The following is a 25,361-nucleotide window of genomic DNA, read 5'->3' on the forward strand; positions in this document are numbered from 1 at the left end:
TTTGATTCATAACCTTTGTCTCCCCATCCGCAGTCCTGGTTTCAAATCTGTATTGACCAGCCATCTCTGACAATAAAGTCGCATAGTTTGCTTACCCCTGTCCAGCTGTGCCTGGAGTATAGTTCCTTATATACTATGTGAAAATCTTCAGCAGGTCTGGTTTTGGCACAGGAGTTCACCACCCTGAGGGAATGTATTAGCTGAAAAATTATATGAAAGACAGTACTGTATATAAGGAAGAATAAGCAGTTTTGAAAAATCATGTCTAAAAAAGCAACCGCCTCAAAAACAAGGAAACCCAAGGCAATCTATGTAGATGCTAACACCTTAGATACATGCCACCTTCTACATAAAGCCTCTGCAAAGATTGAAACCAGGACTACAAGGGTAGTTAGATATCTTTTAGAGATAGATTGAGTACATCTCTCATGAAGTCTTAACAGGCTTTAGTGCTCTGCTAGGTCAGCTTGTTTCCTTTCTCAAAAGTCACAAACCTGACCCTGTGAAGATAACTCACCTTCCTTCACAAGGATTTGTGTACTTGAAGCTTTTTTGATCCTTATGCTTTCAGTCTCACAAGACAGGTATCAGTTTGTTTTATAGACCAGAAAAAATGATATTGTCTTTCAAATCTGTACTTATCGCTTGTTTTCTGGGAAGAGATGATGTCTTCCTGAGCAGATTGCATTCATTTTAAGAATTATAGGCATGTGGTGATCATTCTACGAGCTTTAACAGCAAAATGTATTTGCACCAAAAAATTTTGTGTCTCATCATAGTCATATAGTTATCTCACAGATAACTTCATAAAATAGTTGCATTTCAGTATTCATAATATTATGTAAAATTTCTATATCCATTATGTTACTATATAATACAGCTTACAACAAGTCCATTCTCAGTATCAGATGAGATGCCATTAACAGTTGTCATAGAACAATAAAGATAAATGTTTGAACACTTAGCTTCATAAAATTACATAATGTGGTCAAAAAAATAATAAGAGGAATAGAGCTCTTTTTTTTTTTTTTTTTTTTTTTAATGGCTAGGAAGTTTCTAACATCATTTACAAATGCCCTTTGGAGAAGGAGACAGCAGTGTTGTCAAACTATAATATATGCTTACCGCTTAATGTAACTTAGTTATATTTCTTGAGGTAGTATTTAGTTGCCTCAACATATGTCTCTTGCAGTCTTAAATGCAACAGTGCCTGGGCTCTAGCTGCTTCTCTGGAAAGGTGCGAGCTGCCTACAGTCGTCTGTCATAGGAAATAGAGGCCCGTCATGGGCCTTTATGGGTAACATACTGCCGGTAGCTAGTCATTCCATCCCATCCATGTGACTTCATTTTATCACTAGTTAATCTCAAGAATATTTCCGATAAATATTTTTTAATTTTCTCATGTTGATGGTTACACCAAAAAATCCTAGTTCAGTGTAGGAAAGTACATAAGTACATCAGTAAGTAATTCAGTTGTAACTATTTAATAGGGTTACTTGTGTTGTACACATTTTCATAGAGCAGGGAGAGGTTTTCATATTTATACAGTCAAAGTGTCTTGTAAATTACCTGTAAATACAGCAATTCAATTTTAGAAATGTGTATCAATTTTAAACATCTCATTTTTAAACATCTCTTTATAGAGCAGTGCAATAATTTTGTTCTACATTAATTACCTGTGTATTCATCCACTATTTTCTGTGATAACAATTTACAAAGTACCAGCCATTAGGATTGAAAACAAGAAGGAAAGGCTTCAGTAAGCTTTGCTTTTCTGAAGAAATGTGTAGACTTTGGTAGAATCAAAATTCTTAGCTGCAACTTTGGAAATCTTTTGTGATAGAGACCACTGTTGGCTAACTGTTTGGTGTTCTTGAAAGAATCTGTTGAGAAAAGGAATTCAATAGGTAGAATCAATTGCAATAATCTAGTGCTGGGGCAAAGAAGAAAACTAGTAGTGTCAAGATTTGCTGTAGAAAAAAGTGTCAAACGAAGTAATGGAAAGCTTTGTTTCATGACAGCTACTTAGCACAGAGCGTGAGATTTTTCAAAGCATGTTTCATTGTATAGGCCTTGATTGTTGAGTACACTTTTAGGCTCTCTAAAAATAATAACAGCTATTGCTAGCTATACATCCAGAAGTGGATCATAAGAATGTTGAACCTGAAAAGCAAGTGGAGTGTATTTCATGATTTCTTGTTTCTGTGCCTTCGGTCTCCTTGAAAAGTAAAATAAATAAATAAATAAATAAATACAGGATTATTAGATGAGTTGAACTTCACACTGCTATCCATTCTCCATCTTCTCCTGAAGTTTGAGTTCATGTGAGCTACAGAAGTTCAGAAAGACTCTGCAGTTTTATGAGTTCAGAAATTTGTAAAACCTCTGCAAAATGGTTTCTCTTTATCCCACCCAAATCTTCCCAGCAGTAATGCAAAGTCTGTCTGGAATACTATGAATTAAAACAAATTCAGTTAAGATGATCATGAGTATTCAGTTACACTTTATTTGAATTTTCTCTTCTTTAGATTCTCCATCACTTCATAACATAGGGAAGTTTAAATAATTTTAAATCACAGTTTGTTTAAGAGTATAGAGGTAGATCCCACAGAAGATTATATTGAGGCATACAGTTCTTTCTGTCTGGAGTCCCATTGCTTTCACTGTGAAAATAGCACATCCTCCATTTAGGACACGAGGGAAAATGTCCTTTGTATCAAAAGAAAACATGATAGTTAGGATGACTGCTGCCACAGTGTACTTTTAACCTGTAGCTGATGGAGATGAAGGCTTGTTCTGTTGAAAGAGGGAATTTTGAGTGTTAAACAGCTTTATTAGCTTTCTCACTGTCGCTTGGTGTGCAAAGCATGCCACCCTCCCCTGACACAACAGCTTCTGCTCCCTTTCGTGGGTGGGATGCATCATCTTCAGCTTTGTCCACTGCTGCACAGGGGTTCTTCCACTTTATGTGGTGGTCTCGAGTATGCTCTGGAAGCTCTTGCATGGCAAACTGTTAGTCCTGTAAGCTGATCTCCTCTCCGTCACTGTAGTGCTGGAAGGCAGCTGGGAGCCTGAGCTGCTGCCGGGATCTCCGCACGCTCTGCTTACGGCGTTTCTGCCATGCTGCTGGCATTGGCTCACTTGCACACACCGTGCCAGGGCCCCTTGGAAGCAGTTCATTTCAGACTTGTTTTTGTTTTCTTCAAGGCTAGAAATGGAAGTCTGTGCAACAATTGCACTCTTTATAGATTTTATTTTCTGTGCTTTCGCAATGGTTCAGCCGAGAACATTTTGATCTGGTTGTTCTTCATGCCGTGCTGAACCAGGAAGAAGTCAAAGAAAGGTAATGCTTCATTTTTGGAATTTGATTGTTTCTGAAAAATATTTGTCATGCTTTTGTTCAGAACTTCCACTTAACTGAACCGTATTCTTCTGAAATGACAGTTTTAAGGAAATAGCTTTAATATTCTGCGTATAATTGGTACTTTCTTCTGGTCTTTCTTGGAAGTCCGCTCCTACCAGCTCATTTGAAGAGCCCCTTACATGAAGCAGGTGGTGTTCTGAAATTGGAATCAGGGGAACATTCATATATGCTAGTTAGTTCTATGACATGAGTTCATTTCATTATATCAGAAAAACAAAACTTTGAAAAGAATACATTACAAGAGGCACAGTTATGAATTCACAAATTGATGAATTATTGATTATGCCTATCAACACAAAACAAATTAAAGATAAGCGAAAAGATTATTTGAAAAGCTGTGTTCATTCAAAATGCATTATAATGATATAAATAATTATAGAAAAGCTAAAATATTAAAAAAGGCAAGACAATCACACTGGTTCTGATTCATCTCTCTGGCAGTTGTTAATACAGCTGCTGTACATGAAAATGTATGGTTCTTGAAATGGTGTGTGGATATTTGACAGGAGAAGAAGGCTTAATGTTAAAACAAAATGCAAGAACATGGGAATATAAAATTAATTAAAAATAAGAAGATGGTTCTTTCTAAACAGGCATGCATTAAAATGCTTACGAAGTATGCAGTCCCCAAAGAATTTGTTTACGGAAAGAGGCAGGCTATGAACATTTGAAAAGTGTACTCTGAAAGTGATGAAACTATTCAACATACTGTGATGGAACCCACTTGGGAGTAAAATAATTTCAGTAGGCAGAAATGACATAAGTCCAAAGAAAAATCTTAACCTATTCTAGCCTATTATTTGAAATAACTTTCTAAAGTTCCATCAAGTATTTTAAAACTAGTTTTAGATCAGCTGCTTTGAGTGTATCTGACATTACCATGTTTTAGTTCTGTATATTAACTAGAAATGTGATATATAATTAATATATTTGGAAGAAACCCTTCTTTTGAACGTCTTTAAATGATTTTAAATGTGTCCGTTTGCCTTAAATGGCTTTCTAAGCAATCTCAAGTAAATTGATTTGAAAGCTTGTGAAAAAATAAAAGGCTGTATTTATTTTGTTCTGTATTTATTTAATTTAAATCTATTTAAGCAGAAGCTGCTAGAGCATATGACAGTTTTAAGGGTATGAATATTATAACTCTGTACTCATCTGTCTGGCATAGACACACATCAAGTTATTATGCATGAAATCCAGTTCTTAACTAATTAGCAGTCTCAACATGTCTCTGAAGTATAAATGAATTATTAAATGTTGGCCCAGGACTGATGAGAAATGGTTGTAGAGAAAGAATTACTTCTTTAGCTGTCGTAGATGAAGATGAGAAAAAAAGGATGATATTTCTATGTTTTTAAAAAATTGGGGAGGGAGAATGGATTGGTTTGAGTTGCTTGATTTCCATCAGAAATCTCCAAAAGAAGCATACTACATCCATTTCCTTGACACTCCTGTCAGAAGAAAGGTAGGATTTTTACATGAAAATAGAAGTTGCAGGATTCTGAGCTAATCCTGTAGCAATCAAACTCATTTTTGTATGTTTATAAATATACAATACAATTCTTTATAAAATGAACTGGTGGGTTTTTAAAGTATAGAAAGCCATAATTTGATGCCTGTTTCGTTTCTTCTTCATTTTTTATGAGAAAAAAAATAGAAAAAAAAACATAGTTTTGGGTTTTGTCTTTGTGTTTGTGATTGTATGCTGTGCAAGATATAGTCCTCTGTATTTTATGCTTATTTGGTTACAGAAGCGTATTTTTCTCAATAGAATGCTGAACCTACCTGGTATAAAATATGTAACAGCTTTTATTAAATTTCTGAAATGAAAAGACGGACTGTGGCAATGAAACAATGTCAGAACAAATTGTGACTTTACACTTCAAGCCGGGTAGCTCACCAGAGGTCCTCATAAGGACCCAATTCATCTTCAAATGCATGCTGTCTTGGAAGTAATACCACACAGCACCTATGCCTATACTAGTAGCTCTGACCAAACCTGTAAATCTTTTTGTCACCATATATAGTGCGAAACAATCAATCTCAGTCCCTTGAGATATGATCTTGTTGAAAAAACTGTGATTCACCAACAGTAAAGGGAGTAGTAAATCAGCTTTAAATGGATGTTTTGGCTAGAGCAAAGAGAAGTTCAACATGTAAAATGAATTCATGCTGAAAAACGCTTTGCACAACATAAAGGTATGTTAGGAGGCATAATTTCAGCATTGCTAATGTTTCAGGTAACGACTACTGGTAGAAGTGGCACTGCATGTTTAGTACAGTACCCTTTTCCTTACCAGACTTACCTGCTACTTCGTATTGATTTAGCCATTTTATTCGTACCCTCTTTAGTCTACATCTTTGTCCTGCTTTAATGCATTGCTGGTTTTAAGAGGAAACACTGGCAAAAGCACAGTTCTGCTAAAGTGATTATTAAATCACTGTACTTAATACATAGCTGTCGAATGTTTTTTCAACTCCTTTCTTCTTCAACTTGTTACATATTTAGCTCATTTCATCTGAGAATAATCCAGAACACTACAGACACCTGAATGAAAGTAATTTAGGAATGTTGCTGAGGAAGGAAATACTTTATTGTCATACTAATGTGAAAATAGTAGCTGACAATTAATAGCTGAGTGAAACATATTAAATGAACTGCTTCTTTTTAATTTGTTAGCACAAGAACATTTCTGACTAATATCAACTTCTTTAGATACTGATTTCTTTGAATCTTGTAAGTCCTCTTATTTTGACACTGTGTGGCCTTTATGCTATTACAGAGGTTATAATGCATTCAAATCTCTTTCCTCATTTTCTAATGCTAACATTACATTGTTTACTATATTTATTTTTTTGCTGCCTCCTAACTCCACCTCTCTACAAGCCTGTGGTCTACTCTTTTTTTTTTCTTTTTCTTTTCTTTTTTTTTTTTTTTTTCCCTGCTGTAATGTTTGGATTCATTTTCACCATTTCATTGTATGGATAACATCTATAGCCTTTAGAAATTTTATTATTAATGCTCTATTTTCACATAGGGAAATGAATGGAATGAAATGAAAGTACTCTTTTGCCCTCAAAATCAATATATAGCTTGTTACATTATTCTGTACTGTATGTCAGACTCTTAAAAAAACAAAACCAAGAAAAAAACTAACCACCCCTCTCAAAGGAGGAGTGAAAATAAACCAAAAACATGTACCCCCATGGCCATTTTTATATACATGTTCATGTAAACAGTATATAGAACTATGTTGTTCTTGATGTATTAAATGTTGATCAGCTGAAGATTATAGGAAATGATCTTCCTTGAACTTGAGCCTTGCAGAGAATTTTTTCAATTTAATCTGAAGATAACAATTTTTCCTGTAAGGTGTGTTTATACAAATGATAATTTTTTCAGTTTAGGCTAAAATTTCCTCTTAATATGAGAAAAAAGGGAAAAAATGCATTCTAAAATATATTTAATGGTAAATGATATTAAAGGTAGATGAGGCCTCTAAAGGATAATGTAGTAAATTTAAACCACTCTTACTTTTGATGAGTTCTGTTATAATCTATGTGAATCAATAATATTCATCATACAGTGCTTAACCAGCTAAGATGTTAGTTAAGAAAAATATTTTCTTAAATAGAAATCCAGCAGCTGTGCAAGACAATCTCGCTGCTTAATTTAGCTTTGTAAAATATAACTTTTTTTTGTTTAGTTAATATTTTTGACTACTTTTGCCCATTTTCCCTTCTAAGGAATCTAGAAAATAGATTAAAAGTATTTTAGTTTGATCTCTTGCATTAGTTAAGGTAAAAACTTTCAGTGCAATCTTTTTTCAAACATTCCGGCAAATTTTTACCTTCCTTTTATATAATTGGAATAATAATTATAGAGTATACTATCACTCCTTTGTATATACTTATTTAGAATGCCAAATGTTTATCTACATTTCAGGGAGGGTGATTTTTTGTTTGTTTGCTTGTTTACTGTTTGCTTTCTTATCCTATTAACACAAGTTTGATTACCTGGATTCTATTATTTCCATCTGGTAGAAGAATATCATTTTCTCTTAATTTGACAGAAAATAGTAAACATTATAAGCTAGAAACCCCTGTCTGTTTTCTACTAGCAGTTTAAATATATTGCTGTCATACAGTTTTCCTACTCAGAAATGAATAACTGAATACTCTGACATTCAGGAGCTTTAACTGATGTTGATATCCCACTAGCCTGTTTTGTCATCTTCTGACAAAACGTCTGGAAAGAAGATATGGGAGCACTCCACTGGATTTTCTTCCCTGATACAGCAGCATAGTTGCCTGTATAGTGGAGTATTATGTCAGCAAATATATATCCAAATACTGAGAGCAGAAGCACGATATTGAAACTGATGTAATTTGTTCAATAGGGTTGTGTTGTCCCCCTTTTACAAAACAGAATATCTAATTAGACCTATTGAAATCCCTAATCTGTACAATCTGTGAAATCAGTAGAAACGCTACTGCAGATAAGCAAGTCTGTCTGTTGTTTTACATCATTCACATAAGCTACTTCTTAGAAGAAAGTAATGGACATTGAAAAAAAAAAGTAATAGTCCCATTACTACCAGGAGTATTTTCACACTGCTCTTCAAAGGAATGGCACTGAATGCTTTGTCTTGGTGAGCTGAGGTGAAGTTTGGAGTGTGGAGGTGTGGAGGCAGTGACAGTGTCACTCCTGCTAAAGCAACAGGGAAAAAACATGTACCATTTTTGTTTTATGTGGTCCATTCCAAAATTAATTTGGCTTAGGACAATTGTAGTTACTTGGGGTTTATTTTGACCCCTGAAAATAAAATCTCCTCTTTGAGCACTTCATTTAAAAAAAGACAGATGACAAGGAAATTATACCTTGCTCTCCTACAACAAGATAAACATTGTCATATTTTTGAGCATCAGGACAAAATGTATTTTTCCTGTGAGTGTTAAGATCTGAATAATTACCCTGTAGACGTTATGAACACCACAAGGCAGAAAACAATCTTTTTTTTTTAAATTCTCATAGTTTCTAATGACAAAGAAATACAGAAATACGGCCTTTATCTAAATAGTAGAGTTTATCATTCAGAGTTTAACGGGAAGAGATTAAACTTAGTGTACCATCAAGGAGTTATTTTGTTTTATTTTTAATTATACATTACAAAGTGAAATTCTGTAAAATCTAGGGTAGAATCTAACTTCTTGATACATTTTCAGTTCTAGAAGTTGAACACTTTCTCTTTGGGAGACTGAATTATACTCTTTTCTGGTTTATGCATGATCAACAGTTGGTAATTGTGTTCCTGTTCAGAAGCATTATTAATACAAAGAACGCATAAACAGGAAAGATCAAAGCTTGATTTCAAGTCTTAAACTGAACTTGTACTGAATTAAATTGAGATGAAATTTGCACTATATTGGAAATTAGAAAAAATATACTTTGATTATGAGTTTAAAAACCAAAAAAAGAAAAAAAAAGCCTGTGTTTAAAACAAAGACAAACATGCATATCAAACACCAAGGATGCCAATCTTTCAAGAGGATTTCAGGATTTATGTTTCTATTTTATGATATTTCTTCTCCATTTTTAATGCATTTTAGTCTTTTATACCATAATGAAGCACATTACATTTATTTGTACAGCCATGACCTGACTTGGGATGAGAGGGCAAAGAAGGTAACCAGTAAGCTGGTGCAACTGTAGGCTGTCAAAATTAGATTTATTTATTTTTTTAAATCTATCCATACATGTCATGTTTATTTTAGTTATAAATAAAATTGATAAAATTAATTTAATTATATAATTTTATAATTAAAATATTAAAACTAATTATAATAAAATATTATAGTTGCATAATCCAAAAATTTATCCGTCATGTTTATTTTAGTTATAATTGTTTTATTGTTTAGCAATCTATTGTATTTCAAAAACTGATTTTAATGTTTCTAAACTTTTAATAGCTTTGTTTACACTCAAGAAAGGTTCATCAGACTCCTGATGTATTTGGCAGAATTTTAAAACAGCTGATTTTGAACCTTCTGTACTATAGTAAACTGTGCAACATACATGAAGACGTGCCAAACTAAGAAAATAAACCTGAAACTTAAGACTATGTTAAAAAAATAAAAAAAAAATGTTGGAAGTGAAGATGATCATAATGGGAACAAACAGTTTTGTTTATACTGATGGTTCTCAAAAATCACCTAAAACTAGGTTTCATACATCAAAGAGGTAGTCTCATGAATGTCACGTGCTCTTTGGGACTAACCTGTTCTATGTAACGATGTCAGGAAATGGTATTTGTCAAAGGCCTTTGCTGTCTTCTCTTCAAAGAGAAGAAATTATTTTATAAAATAATTAAGAAGAGGGGCATCTACGTGTCAGTCTGACCTTATCTGACAGATTCTGCATGTATTTAGTACAGCACAGCCAGGCTGGGGCAGTACATACAAGTCGCATGCCTCAAAGTAGAAGTTGAACACTCAGTAGAAAAAAACACACCACCGCTTTTGAAAGAAATATTGATACAGCTCTATCAATGGTTAGTACAGCCACACTGAGGTCCATGTCTAGCTGCTACTAAAACCAGTGATCTTGCAGGGCTCAGCTTTGCCCTGATGGCAAACCACAGGACCCCCAGGGCAGTAACTGGAGTCAGTGGCTGCTGTTGCTTGAAAATGTAAGTTTGCAGGTAGGGGGCTAATGCTTCTTGCTGCCCTTTTTATCCCTCCCACCCTCCCCTTGTAGGTGGCTTGCCTCATTTATTTGCATATTTTATCTACAAAGATTTGGCATCTCCAAAAGAAGCCACCTGTTCATTATAAACCTGGACTGTAGAATGAAAAAGTCACATCGTCTGGTGCCTGATGGACATGCATGGAGCAGACTGCTGATGGTCTGGAGGCATCTTTAGTCATGGCTCAAAGACCTCCGTCCAGAGTCTGGCTCTCTGCTTATATTTTTTTAATATGATATCCTGGCACACAAAACTCTGTCAGACAGCTGACGTTAAAATGGAGCCTTTTTCTGTAAGCCCACAATTAGCGCGTCTTTATTTCTAGAGAGCATTAATATTCACATTATTACTTTTAATAAAATTTCTGTAACTATTTAGTCAATGTATTCAATTTGCCACTTCCAAACTCTCCAAGTCTCCAAACCAACAGAAGATGAACTTTCAAATTTGTCGTTTTTTTTCCCCAGTACTTATATATAATAATTAAATTGGTCTCAAAATATGAATGCATCTAAAGCATATGAGGTTTTTAGGAGATTTTGTAATAAGGTCATATAGGTTAGTTTAAAAATGGAAGAGTTAGAATTTCATTAAATGGAAAGGAAAAATACCTTTTAAACAGGGAAATAGCAGATGGTTAGGGGTAAAAATCCCTGATTTTTGTCTGCATCTTTTTTTTGTCACTGGAAGGATGAGGTCTCTTAAAGGCACATGCAGGCTGCTCCCTTTTCTCCCAGTCCACATAGCTAAAATGATACATCCTCTGTGGAACAGCAATCTTCTAACCTGGGTTTACTTTCAGTAGGAAGATAAACACCCCCCCAGAGGGACCTAATCACTTAACGTAATGATCTCAGCATTTGGGTCAGGAGTAAACAAGATCCTCATTTGGGTCATGTTGCTCGTGATTGTATGTAAAAGGGAAGAAAAAAAAAGTAAGGAAATCCATCTTTTGCTATACTTATTGGCATATCTTTGCCTTTTTTCAGTGGATCCTGTCTCTACAAACACCACTGAATTGTTGAGGCTGGTCTCAGCTTAGATCATTCAGCTGAAAGTAAAGTGTGCTTCCTTAAGAATTTGTGAATTACACCAATAAAGGGAAAACTACAGTAAAAGAAAGTAATCAGGATGAAGAACGATATCTGGAATAGTAAAAACCCAGGTAAACAACAACAAAAGAGTGTATTTTCATAAGTTATTCTATGATAATTTTATACAACAGGCACATTAAAAGTAGTCATGTCTTGCGTTATGGATATTTCCTATTCAAAATAACGTAGTGAATAGGTACAGACTTGTGCCATAATGATTGAACTTCTGTCTTCAGTGGGAATATAGGATACAGGTGTTAAGCCTCAGAGTCCTTGCAAATTTCCGTGGGAAAAAAAAAAAAAAAAAAAAAAAAAAAGGATTATTTTATGTGATACAAGTTATTTCTTTCAAATATGGGCAACATTTTATATGGTAACTTAGTCTGTCTAACGATTCACAGAAGGTTAAAATATGTTTCCATGTAATCTTATTTGAGAATTTGCAGGCCTTCTGAATCAGCTGTAAAGTTACTGAAGGCAGAGAAATGAATGAAGAAGGGTATCATCCCAAAGCAAAGAAAGTTTTCTGATTAATTGGTTTGTCTCAATGTAACCATTTCAGTACCAGAGCGCGAATCAGCTTGCTATGAGAAAGAAGTTCTTTTGAACCAAAGCTTAAAGTGATAATACATTTATATGTCTTATGAGGAAACCTAGTAGAGCAGATTTTATTTTTATTTTTTTCCCAAAGATAAAAATCTGTGAAGTTTTGATCTCTTAAGGGCTAATTTTCAGATGTTGCAAAATCTGTTTATTCTTTTGACTTTGGTGGAGCTGTAAGGATGTACATCAGTTCGGGATCTTGTTGTCTTTCTCGTCTGTATTTCAACCAAGTCAAGTGAGAAATAAATCCTTAGTGAAGAAGCAGGCAATTCTCTTTCATTCCTCTACTGATTTGGATAAAATCTGGTATTTTGAAGAATGTATTAGTTTTATAATGTTCTTTGGTTCTCTTTTTCTCTGTGCAAACAAAATCCTATCACCTCTGATTTTTTTTTTTTTAATAAAGATTCTGTGCACGTATTACTAGATTAAATTTAATCTAAGGTGATTGTTTTCCAGCCAGTGTTGTTTCCAGTGTTGTCTCTTGTTAGACTACTGTTTGAAAACAGACAAATCCTCATCCAACGTCCAATTTAGGAAATAGGAAATAGTGCATAGAGATCTGGATCAAGCAGAAAGCCTCCTTTGACAACAAATTTTTCCTAATTGCAAGAGAAGAAAGATTTTCCACGCTGCAAAATGTATTGTCAGTTAAGAATATTGTTGGTGGTCAAAACTAAATAACAAGGTGATCTTTGTTGTTCAGGAGGTGAAATTATAGTCAATGTGTTTAAATGCAAAATAATCTGCTTTTTAAAGGGATTAGACAGTAAATTTATATCTCCCAGAAAAGAAGGAACACAAAACATATGATTACAGGACCTTGCTTTGCAGCATTTATTTAAACTTCATTCAGTTACTTAAAGGTTGGTTTCTGATGCCACCTAAGATGTCTCAAGGTAGCCAAGAGATCTGCACAGGGCTGACGGAGGACACAGGACCTGAGGGAGGCAGGAGGCTGGCTGGGTTAACAGCTGGGGAGCAGGCAAGAGACCCTGAGCATCACAGACAGCACGGGGCACCTGCATTTGGTTTGTACACACAGTAACTCAACAGCTGTGTCCCGGCTCCCTCTTTTCATTGTTCTCATTCAGTATTATTATTTTCATTATCAACGTATTAAAGATGGAAGGCATCGAATGAGGATTGAGCCTTTATTGAGTTCTCTACAATTTAATTCCCAGAATAGTAAGTAATGTTTTGGCTGTTTTACATGAGCACTGCTTTTAAAATGTCATTCTAACATTCACTTCAGTGTCTTGCCAAAGTTAATTTAAAAAGTTTTTAATGTCTTTGGAGTTCTGAGAAAACAGGTCTATAGACTGAGCTTTTTTGATAAAGGAAAACACTTAGTAGAAAACAGTACGATCGGGAGAGAAAGGCATACCAAACAGCATATCAACTCTGAACAAGCAGGTGATACTTAGGAGTATCTATCTGTCTTTGTTTTGAATCGGTTTTGAATCAGTGGTAGTATCCATAGTCTTAAAATTGTGTGATAGGGATGACTTTCGCAAAAGCAGGATCAGCCTAAGGATGAGTTCTTCTACTATCAGACAACTGTTTAGGAACAGCTCAGTGAAGATACAGCTCCTCAAAGTGTCATAATCCAGTTTACAAATGTGAGTTTTGCAGGCCATTTTAATGTTGCTTTAATGACTGCATTCACTCATTAGTTGACACAGTACGGAAATCAAAATTGTTTTTTGCTTTTTTCTACAAGGGAGAGAGATGGTGAGTAATACTTCCGTGTTATCGAATACTTTAGATGTCTTACAAAGTGTTATAAACATACCTGGCAGTTAAGACACATGGAAAGTATATATTCACATCAGAAGTGACACATCATCTGAATTAGACGGAGTGGAGCAAGAGCAATAAAAAGAAAGTTGATGGCTCCCTGTCACAGCATTTTTTCAATATTTGAAAATAGGGCTATTGCAAAGGGAACTACATGAATTGTAGTTGCTTGATGACCTGTAATTGGGTTGGGAGAAATATATTGAAGGTAGTCATATTTTAAATATTGAATACTGTCTGTCTCCTGTAAGAGAGGTTCTGTTTTTCAATCAGCTATTCTTTTTTTCAAAGCTTTGCAATGCGTTCCCCTGGATATACAATCTATACATCACTTACTACTCTAAATCTGTTTTCAGTTACACAAAGGATAATTCCTACAAAAGTTTGGGCTTTTATTTTTATTTTTTTCCAGAACTTTTTCTTCTGAGTCCTTGTCCTCCTTCTTACAACTGTCATTTTTTTCTCATATAAAATTAAAATATTCTTCAACTTTTCCCTTTATATTATGTTAAAATATTGATGAAATAGTACTTGCTACAGGGCTGATATTCTTTTTGTAATAATTTTAGGTTTCCATGTTAAATGAGAATTTACTGTGTCCTTCCCGAGTATTTTATTATTTTCAGAAGACAGAAGTAGGTCTTAAGTCTGGTTTGAAGCAACATTACTCAGTACATGTATTATGAATTTTCCTATTTGTTTAAAAATAAGGTAAATAATACTAAATGGTTTCTTTTGCTTCCTTGCATAGTATGGAAGGAAGATATGTATTTGTGCATCTAGATGCAAATATATGTCTGTATGTGAGAGAGAGTGTGTATGTGCATCATTTGGGCAATTATCTTTGTCCTGATATCCTCTGACAGTTTTGTTGATTCTTCATTCATCATGTCCAGTCAAATAATAAGTGAAGTTAATTAACCATCTAACTATAGAGAGTAATTACAACAATGTGCAGGAAAAAAGGAGAAAGCTATATTTTTTTTCTCATTTAGTTACTGCTTTGTAGCATTTACCATTCATCAGATAAGCATTTTTGTTTTCTATTTTAACTTCAAATGCGAAGAAGGAAAAGAAAGTGTTTTCGGATTGCCTTATGTACAGCCATCAAAGGACCCCTCTATTTCTATCCTTACTACCTGAACAGGGAGATTCCAGGAAAATGTTTCACTCTAAGGTTTTTCCTACAAAAGTTTTCACTCTGCTTAGTGCCCAGGTACAAGAGCTTCAATTTTCAAAACTTTCTTTCAGGTATTTCATTTCATTTTGTTTCATTTCATTTCATTCTAGAATTCAAATTCATTCAAATATTCAATTCAATTCTCTCAAATATTCTAGAATATTTTCCAGATTACTTTAGAGTAAATGATAAGTAGTCAGTTCTGCTTATTAAAATGGAAAACATTTTAGTAGAAGATGTAATAGATTATTCATGCAGAAGGAAAAATGGAGAGAATAAATTGTTGCCCACAATAACTTTAAAATGCATTGAGAAAGTTCATGGGGAAGCGTAGAAAAGTTGTAGGTTGTCTGAGCAGAAGTTCCAAGAAGCCACTGAGACAGACAAACAATTAAAGATACAGTCCTATGGGAATGCCAGAGACAATCCATTTGTATTTCAAAAATTGATGTTATTTCCCTGGTTGGCATCTTTAGACAACTTAGAATGAATAGCCCATGAATGAGAATGTGTTAGAGTGTATGTATATGTAAGTTCAGAAAAATGTGCCTGCCTTTAAAAATTTTCTTTGGATTATGCATTCGATATAGAACACTTTGTATTTCTTTAAATTCCTTCAATTTTAATATCATAGCACTAATGAAAACAAATTGCCTTTCTTTATAGAGAAATATAAGAAAAACTTACACAAACCTTTCTGTCTAATGGGCCTCTTCTGATCTTACAAGTTCTTGGATTGATGAACAGGGCCATTTCCTAACCTTGTATCCTATTTTCATAAACTGTTATTTCACTCTTGATCCTTATGTTATTTTAAAAATCATATCCTTATCAACATACATATCAATACTTCCTCTTTTACTTCGGCCTCAGAAGCAGCAGCGCTTCTGAGGGGATTTCTTCTGTCTTCAGTTTGAGTCAGCAGCTCAGGTCTCCATAGCATAGGGTTACAACTGTGGTCTGCAGATTGGTTTGGAGAATATTGTAAAGCTGCATCCAGAGATGATTTCATACGAATTATGCTTGCAGGAGGTCTTTCCAAGCTTTATTGTTGTTTACAAGATGTTCTTCTTCATAGCTGATAGAGTCAACAGAAGGAGAATTGTTACATGGACATGAGGGGCAGAGGCTTATACAGAGGCATATATTCTGTCTGTCTGCCAAAGGGTGGAAAGATGTGCCTCGTAAAGCCCTGATAGATTACATAGTTTGTTTTCTCTGGACCAAGGTTGTCGTTAGCCTGATAATAGCTCTCACTAGCATCTCACCTAGAGTTGATGTCTAACCTTCACCCCACCAGCCTTTCTGTCTTCCCCATCATCCCCCTGCTGCCTCTCAAACCCTGAGGCTGACATCAGAAAATCTTCCTGTCACTGAGGATGTTTATTTTGTTGAAAAGGAGCACCTCAGACTGTGAGGCTGGTAAAGCCCATCTGCTTCCTCAGCCTGCAGAAGGGCTGTGATAACAATAGGAAGGAAACCTTGTTCCATGACTCTTCCAGCTGTGACAGGGCAGGGCTCAGTGGTGGTTTGACAGGTCTTGGAGTAGGTGATCATTTCAATGCATGTCAGGCTTCTGTTCTCCAGAAACAGTGACTACTTGATGGAGGAATCTAGAAGGATTCAGCTTGAGAAGAAATCAACCAGAATGACTTTTCAACCCAAGGAAAAACAGATAAAAACTATAAAGAGGGATGTAAAAATCAAGGAATGATAATGCCAATCAAACTTTTAAAGGCGATTCAAAATGTTATTTTAAGATGTTTATTTTAAGACTGTTACTTAAGGAATTTGGAGAATGGATTTATTAGGTAAATTGACAAATAAACATAATGTTGTGTATTAATCAGGAGGAAAGCATTATAAGCTTCTTGAAGACTGAGACAATATGTACAGTAAATTTTACCTGGATAATTAACACATATCCTCTTTAAGTATTAAGGAAAAGTTAACATAAGTAAGTAAAGCTGTGTCTCCAGCAAAGCAAATGAATCAGTCTTTGTAGCCTAACTTGAAGCTTCAGATTGCTACAACACTAAACAGAGATTTTACCTGTGGGAAGCTTTCAGTGAATATGTTTTCTTTACATTCGAATTGTACATGAGCTCTCAGTAAGCTATAATGAGAGTACATTACATTATCAAATTTTTGGACAAAGTTATGACTTCTATCAGTTGTCTGTGTAGCATTTTTTTTGTTAAAGTAAGCAGAAGAAAATGGGGCAGTTTTGATGCCAGCATTCCAGTAGCGCTGCTGTCTGTTGTACTGTTTAGTAGTGAGCTGAAGAGGTTAACATGAAAAACAAATCACCATGCTTTTTTGTAGTCTTCATTAACGATGTACTTCACCAGAAAAAGAAAAAGACAACAAATGGGAATGAAACCAGCTTTGCAGACTGAATTGGTATTCTGCTGTGCACAGTGTGTTTTACTCATTGGCAGCAAGATGACTTGTTTTTTCCAATTTTTGATGGTAAAGGGTCAGGCAACAGTATTAACTAAGCAAGCGATTAGAAAGAATTAAATTGAAAACTTTCCCCTGCCCAGCAGACGTCAGTTTTGAAACCAATTTATATTGCTTAAGTGATATATCTTTTCATTCTTAAATGATACATCCCTCTACACTCCCCCCGATGATAATCCAGAAGTTCCACACAAGTGGAGGATATTATTTCATCCTCAGAGTGCTTGGTTTTTATTAAGGTAGGGAGATATTTCTTAAAACACATTTTGTGATGTTCTAGGCGTTTATTTCCTGCATGGAATAAACCTTGTTCTAGCTTTTGTTATTTTTAATCAAGAGATTTAAATACACAAGGAATGCCGAGATATTTTTAAACTGAACTTCATAACAACTCACTGCTTTGAGGAATGTTTTGGGAAGTCAATATTGGCAGTGGATACAACAAAACAGAAACATTGGCATTACCATTAGTATGCTGCTTCTTTTCTGTCCTTAGAAAATATACATGACAACACTTGATATGAGTGTTTTCCAAGTTTCCAGTGCCCTGGATCTTCCTTAACAATGATCTTTGTAGAAACACTTTAGGAAATTTCATTATTTGCTTTATTCAGCAAATGCCACTTTTTTGGTTGTCTAGTCTTGGTTTAAAATCAAGGGATTTACAGTAGCTTTGCCAAACTTTCTCATTGTTGCATATGAAAGACCAGATTATTAAACATTGAATTCATTTCATTTCAAATTCTTCATATTAAAGGCAGTATTTCTGTGCTAATTTAATCTTCAAAATTTCCAATATTCTGATTTTTCTATGTTGTTAGAATTTATTATTATAGAAAACACTATTTTTCATTTATTTGCCATCTTTCCATTCTTTGGGTCATGGAAGGTGTTTTTTTCTTACATTATAATTTAAATTTAGTGTATACTGAGGTGGACAAATAATCTTCATATCAAGTCTCCTAAATTTCAATACTGAAATTTCTAATTTTAGAAGTAATTGAATACTCTCTGTGCCTGTATTAAAGATTTTGTGTACACAAAAACCCTTGTGAACACACATTATGCAACCATAAAGCATAAAAGGTAAAAGGTCTAGAAAAAAGTGCATGTGTAAAGAGTAGATCCTAACAGTCTTACAATTTCCAGAACCTACAACTAGAAATACTTGTGCTATCCAATTCATCTTTTCTGTAACCATGGGAACTACAAATGCTCAGTATTCACCCTCGTGCATTTTGGGAGGTTTTTATTATGTGTAAATATACAGTAATGATAGATATTTTTTGTTAAGTTATTTTAGAATAAAACATACCGTTAATATTTTGTTTAGAACAGTTCTCAGAATACCTGTTTCACTAGTGACTTTGCCAATCAATATTTCCATTTATGTGGCCTAAATTCAAATATTTAAATGGGATTTAAGGGAGGCATGTTCTCCCCATGTTTAAAAAAAACACAACTCAAGTTATCCATTCATAATTGAATACTTGTTTTGACAAAATTGCCTGTTGATTTACTACTATACTTGCTCATCTATTTATCAATATGTTGCTATTAAAAAATTCAAACCTACTTGCAGTACACAGCACAACTCTGCTGTTGTAATAATATGTAGGAAAATTACTATTATGTTTTGTCCTATATCAATACAGAAAAGTTTTATTTCCCCTTACCCCCAAATTTCTTTGGCTTTTCTTTCTATATAACTAATATATACTATGCAACATTTACATATTTTTTTCATATTTTAAGTTAAATATATAATGATCATCATATGACCTTTTACTTCGTAGAAAAATTTATTTAACGTTTCCTGTTTTGATTACATTTTAACATACTGTAGTAACTGTAGATATTTAACTGTCCTCCTGCTTTTTAGTCTCATGGTTTAAAGTTAGACAAAGTTTTTGTATTCAGGGAAGTATAAAGAATTTATCTTAGTAAGTCGTAGCATTTTATGCAGCTTCGATTTGGTATGCATTTATGTGATTATAGAAACAAAGCAAATTTCTCTTCATAAATATTTTTCATGGCACCTCTGTGTATATATGTGTGATGTAATTGACCAAACATATATCTGAATATGAATTTTTCTTCCTTTCTTTCATGTTATTTTGAGTCATGAAGACATGACTTTGTTTCACTGTCTACTCTCCCTACTTACTACTCTGCCTGCCTTAGCAATGTCATTTTATATACTTCAAGAATACTGATGAAAGTCTATTCCTTAAACTCTAAATTAAAGCAAAAGTACTTATGTAAACCATTACACATAATTATCTCACAAGATTATTTTAAAGCCTATTCATTATTATTAATGAAATATTTTGTTATGCTTAGACAGGAGGACTTGCAAAATTCAAAACAAATGACTTAAGATATTTATTAATAACTTTATTCTTTGCTATTTCTTTATGTGTTTTTCTAAAGATAACATCTCCATAAGCAAATACTAAATTCTTATACAGTTACCATGGTAGGACAAAAAACATTTCAAATCTTATTCAGGCTTTATATCTCTTTTACCTTTTCTTTAAGAGATGAGATTATTTATAAGATTATTTTATTTTTATTAATATATGGTAGGATTGTCCATTAAATTAATAAAAAAAAGTCTCGTGAGTGGATGATAGGACATTCAACTGTAAATTAATCAATTTTGGGGAGAGATAAGAGGAAATACACATTTGCTTTAGAGGCAATAGGTCTCTTCTGGATGAAAAAAGAAACATCTAGCTTCTACAGGAAGTCTGTGTATTTTATTTTCATTTACTTTTATTTACTTTTGCTTCTTATCATCAAGACAGAAGTGTGTTTTTTTCTGTTTTTTGTTTGTTTGTTTGTTTTTAATCTGTATTTTATATATATATATATACATATTGAGTTTCTTATGCTGTTTTTTGGGGAGGGTTTCTATATCTTTATGTAGATAAATTAATTCCTCTTCCCACCTCTCCCCTGACATAAACACAGGCATTTGACTGTTCTTTGAGTAATCGTCGTGAAACTCAGCAACAAGTAATGACTTAATTTTTCCAGTTGTGTTTCACAAAATATGATCTATATTTGGTTCCATATAAATGCAACAATGGAAGTAGCCCTTGTCATTTCATGGGTACTGTCCCACCTCATAGCATAGCTTTTTGCCACCAATGAAAGGGAGACTAGCTTTACGTGGTATTAAAATTTGTATTTGTGTTCAGTGTTACTAAAGTACTACTCATGCACCTTATAGGCACAAATATAAAGAGATAAATAGATAGGGGAATTATAATTAGTTAACAGTAAATTCCCTTCAAATGGTGTTCACCTGTTAAAGTTAGAACTGAGTGGTAGAATAAATTCAGCAGTCCTTCCTGAGTATTACATCTTGCAATTTTAAACTATGTGATTTGTTATGACTCACAAATATAATTGATTTCCTTTTAGTATCACATATTAAGGAGTTCCCTATTATACTGCATTTATTAATAAGCTGTTTGACGTTTCTAATAACAAGTTGTATCCTTTTGCCAGATGTTACTCTCACTGTGCATACTTAAACAAATTATCTCTAAATAGAAAAAGCAATATAAGGTTCCAAAGAGAATGCTGGACTCAAATTTGCTAGATTTCCTTCTCTGTCTCTAGAGACCCTTAATGACCATTCTTAGATGCTTAAGCCATTTCTCTTTTTCCTGGGTTGCTCTATTTAAAAAAAAAAAAAAGAGAGAGAGAAGAAAAAAAAAAACACCTTGCACAGTCTATGCAGACATGCAATTTAAACTTGGGATTATGTTTTTCTTATCCAGCATTTTAGAATTTAATAGAATTATCTGCTGAGTGCTTTCCTGAGAAAATTAAATTCTGGGAAGGCTTCCAGCTCTCTTCACCTTTTACTTGTGGTGGCTACCACTATTGGGAAGAAGATAACATTACTAATTTTGTGCCAGTCTTGGCACGCTTCCACAAGTTCTAATGTAGTCGTGGGATTCTTGTGGACACACAAACCATTCTCCACTCTTTGTAGTCTCTCTCAGTCCTCCTTTCTTCCATTCTGTCTCTTCTCACTCTCTCCCCCCCCACACCTCTCATCTCATCTCTTTGTGTCCCTGCATTTCTCTCTCTCTCTCTCATTCTTCCTCCCACTCTGTTTTTATTTTACATTAGGCTGAGTATTTATAATCTCCTGCAGTTCTTAGCTTAAAGGATGAGTCCACATGAAGAATAGGGTGGATTTGAATTGGCTGTACAGCCTTTTACTTGCTTGGGATTTATAGAAACCTCTGGATTGTCAGGGAAATTCAGTAATGTTTAAAAGGCCATTCTAGGTTTTGTTTTATATGCTTAAGAACACAGAAAAAGTTTTTTTTTTTTTCTTTTCATTAATTAATTAATTAAATGTACCCACTTTCAATAAACATATTTCCTCATTTTGGAAATAAATTAAATCCTGATTACCTTATTTAAAGAGGTGAAGATACTACAGATTTTACATCTTTTATTTGACTAACTATATGATGGTAGTTGGCATTTATGCAGCAAGGAGGCAGATAAAATAAGCGAAATGAAATATTTTTTCTGAGTACTTTCACAGCATATTGCTATACATTCACTACAAATAACACTTTCTTCTTGTGTTCAGGTATTCTTGTTTTCTGGAAGTTTTAATGCAAGTGAGGTTAGTTTCATTTGTAGTGCCTGTATTCTCAACCAATATTTGTTAATAAAAATAGGAAAGTTGCAGTAGTGCATTCCAAATGTGTTCTGGTTTTGTCATCAGTATCGTATCAGTGTTAGTTTTATGTAATGAACCCATGGAATTTCCATAACAAACCTGAATTTTGAATGCATAATAATTTTGATTTGAAAATACTTTAATTGGAACATACAGACCTGAGTACTGAAGTCATCATATACTGTTTGGTCTGTCTCTTCTCCAGCATGATCTGCATGACTTTCATATTTTCTAAATAGGTCTGAGGTCTAAAGAGGGGTATGGAAGAACTTCTTAGCCAATAAAATGTCTTTTTTTGTTGTTCTCATGATTTAAAAGTTTCTTGTTGTTAGAGATAGAAAAGAAGTTATTCCCCATCTTTGATATACTTTGACTTAAGAGCTCACTGAGACAAAGCCACACATCATTTCAAACATATGTAGCTTTTCACAGAAGCCATTTGCTTAATTAAAAAAAAAAAAAAAAAAAAAAGTGTTTATTTCAAAAGGAATCCTGGTGGGGTTTGAAAACAGCTTCTCCATGGTATCTGCTGCAGACAAAATTACGTACAACATTATTTTGGATAATTTGGGAAATTTTATTTCAGTTTTATGATTAAAATATAATCACAGTTTGACATACTGTTGCTGATCTATTTCCTTCTCTTTATATACTTAGTTCAATGACTTGGAAATAACCATACTGTATTACTTTGCTGTAGAAATTTTTGCTTCAGGAAGATGCTTAAATACATAGAAGTAGTCTATGGCCAGAGGTTTCCTCCAAGAACAGACCTAGGGTATAAATGTGATAATGAACCTGAAACAACAACAACAAAAAGATAAGTTTCACCATAAAATTATAGTAAATATCCACTGTAGGAAAGTTATTTTATTTAGTATACTGAGAAAAAATGGAGGAGATGTACTGCTTCTGAATGAATGTGATTGCACTTTATCACTTGCTCTTTACAAAGATGGAGTTCAGTGGATAATTAACACGTAGCAGGAATGTGAAATGAGCTTTTGGAGCCATATTTGAGGGGCCAGAGGACTAGTAGAACTGACGAATGATTTCAGTCAATTTGATACTCTGAATGCAACTGAATTTCTGTATCTTTAAATTTTCTCAAGTATTCTTGAGCATGGGTTTCCTCTAGTTAATAAAAATAGTAACATTTATAGTACTAGTATCATAGGAAGAATAAGGTAAATTAAACTTTTTTTTTTTTTTTTCTTTCCAGGACAGTTTTATAACTACTATCCCTCTCTCCTTCCAAGTAACTTTGTTTTGATGTGACAGTGGCTGTATACTTTCACAGAGCAATATAAGCTCTGTCTCCTTAGAGTTGTCAGCTATTCATCTTACCTTACCAAAGAGCTTCTGTTCCACTCTTCAAACTTGTCATCGTGGTGAGCACTGTTTTAATATTTAGCAATGTCTTCGCTTCATACATCACCAAAATTTTTGCCCTAAATGGAGCACAGGTCTATAATGCTATATGGAGGTGACAAAAAAATAAATAATGCAGACAAACAATGCGTTTTTATGTGACTTTTTTGTTAGATGGAATACAGATCTGCCAAAACGAAATAAATTATTTTCTAAACTTAGAGTGTACAAAGAACTTCCACAGATAATCTCACAAATAAAGGTGATTCATGTATATTTTTGTTGCACCCATAGGAAAAAGCATTACACAAGCATCCTTCTCAAAGGGAAAAGAGCAGCACTGCTTAATGAGACTTTTGAACACAGACACAACATTAAAATAAAATAGAGAGACTGTTAGCATTCCCTATTTCACTTTAGAGACAGAGTAATGTTACACTTTAAGCCATCATCAAATGCACATTTTCTGCTTGACAGCTGGAGATATCAGGTTGTGTAGAGTTGGTGAAGTGCATTTGGGAATGATTTGTCTGAAGGTAGCAGTCAAATTCATCACAGCCACGGGGAGATTATGGGAAGCAGGGGCGAGCAGGCAGGCGGGGGAGATGGCGGGGCTGCTGAAGAGCATGCCGACAGTGGCTACAGGGCTAGTGCGATCAGACAGTCTGGGCTCAGAAAGTTCAAGCAGGAAGAAGCAAAGACCAGTGATGGTGAAATCCATACTCCATCAAAAGCTGCTGCAAAACGAGCAGATGCAAAGGTGGCTGTCATCACTGCAGGTTCTGAAATGCTCCATGGACATGAGTTTCTTTAGATATTTATAGTAATGAGTGAAATGTTTGAGCATTCCCGAATCAAATTGCAGTGCTTGTTTGTGGAACTGAATTATGTCATATAATTGTGTTTTGGTTCAGTGTTTGCATACATTTACCAAAAATAGTTAAGTGCGCAGAAAGGATCAGTTGTCTTGCCCAGCCGAGCAGATGACACCATTGTTCTCTATTGTTTAGACAACTCTCTTGAAACCTAACTCATTTCCTCCTTCAGAGTCTACTGGGGTTTTCAATAACTCTAATATTTGCCTTTTTTTTTTTTTTTTCCCCTTTGGGGTATATAGAAGAACTTCTTCTGAGGGAAGTTCTGGGAGAAAGTTTCTAAATCAGTGTTCGCAGTCACACCCAGGCAGAGTTACTGAAATAATCTTCAGCCTCTGGTCTGATCCAGTGATTTTATCCACAGTGGCAAATCATAGAATCATAGAAGAGACACCTCTCTTTTCATGTTGTCATATGAGTAATTTTATTTATGGAATTACAAAAACATAGCTTTTAATCTGTACATTAAAACATAGTTTTGTCACAGATTAAAGCTTGTCGCTGAGTTTATGCCAGAGTAGCTTTGGTTGCTGTTTTCCATATAATATAGTCACACTGTTATGCAGTTACTTGCTGTATATCTGGTAGAAGATAAAGATAAAGCATAACTGTTTCTGCTTCTGCAAAACTTGAATATTTGCACCAAATGCAAATTGTTGATAGATTCAGCAAAAATAATTTAAAATGTAATTAATTCACTGTAATTAACTGGGGACTAGCCAATGATGAAAGCAAGAGATCAGCTTACAATGTTTCAATTTTGTTTTTGTTGAGTTAATAACTTTAATGAACTAGGAATTTATGGATTAGTTTAGGACTTGAAATTCTTCCCTTACTTTTGGTGCCTGAACGAGGAATTCATAAGGTTGTTTCCTTCCTGCAAAATTAGAAAGCAGAAGCTCCTATGGAACTTCTTCCCACCTCCTTCACAACTGTGAAACTTTTCAAGTCTTGTGTCTAAGAGTTTTGATGTAATTATATTCCTTTACTCACTGAACACATACTCCCTTGGGAGCTAACGCTGTGCAGAGTTCTGACTGGAAATAATGGAGCTGGATTAATTGAACGGTCAAGTGAATCACCAC

General features: G+C 34.2%; 1 protein-coding gene across 4 annotated transcripts in view; it reads left to right on the forward strand.

Moving 5' to 3' along the window:
- CADM2 (cell adhesion molecule 2) overlaps positions 1-25,361 on the forward strand; it is a 667,772-nt gene that overhangs the window by 231,077 nt on the left and 411,334 nt on the right. The window contains exon 1 of one of the 4 annotated variants that reach the window (XM_040566644.1): positions 3,326-3,343. The exons of the other annotated variants lie outside the window; for them this stretch is intronic. The gene's annotated coding sequence lies outside the window, so the exon portion shown is untranslated. Of the gene's footprint in view, positions 1-3,325; positions 3,344-25,361 lie in introns of those variants that run through there. 4 annotated transcript variants of the gene reach the window in all.

This window comes from Cygnus olor, chromosome 1, assembly GCF_009769625.2.
Source record: "Cygnus olor isolate bCygOlo1 chromosome 1, bCygOlo1.pri.v2, whole genome shotgun sequence".
NCBI classification, from domain to species: domain Eukaryota; kingdom Metazoa; phylum Chordata; class Aves; order Anseriformes; family Anatidae; genus Cygnus; species Cygnus olor.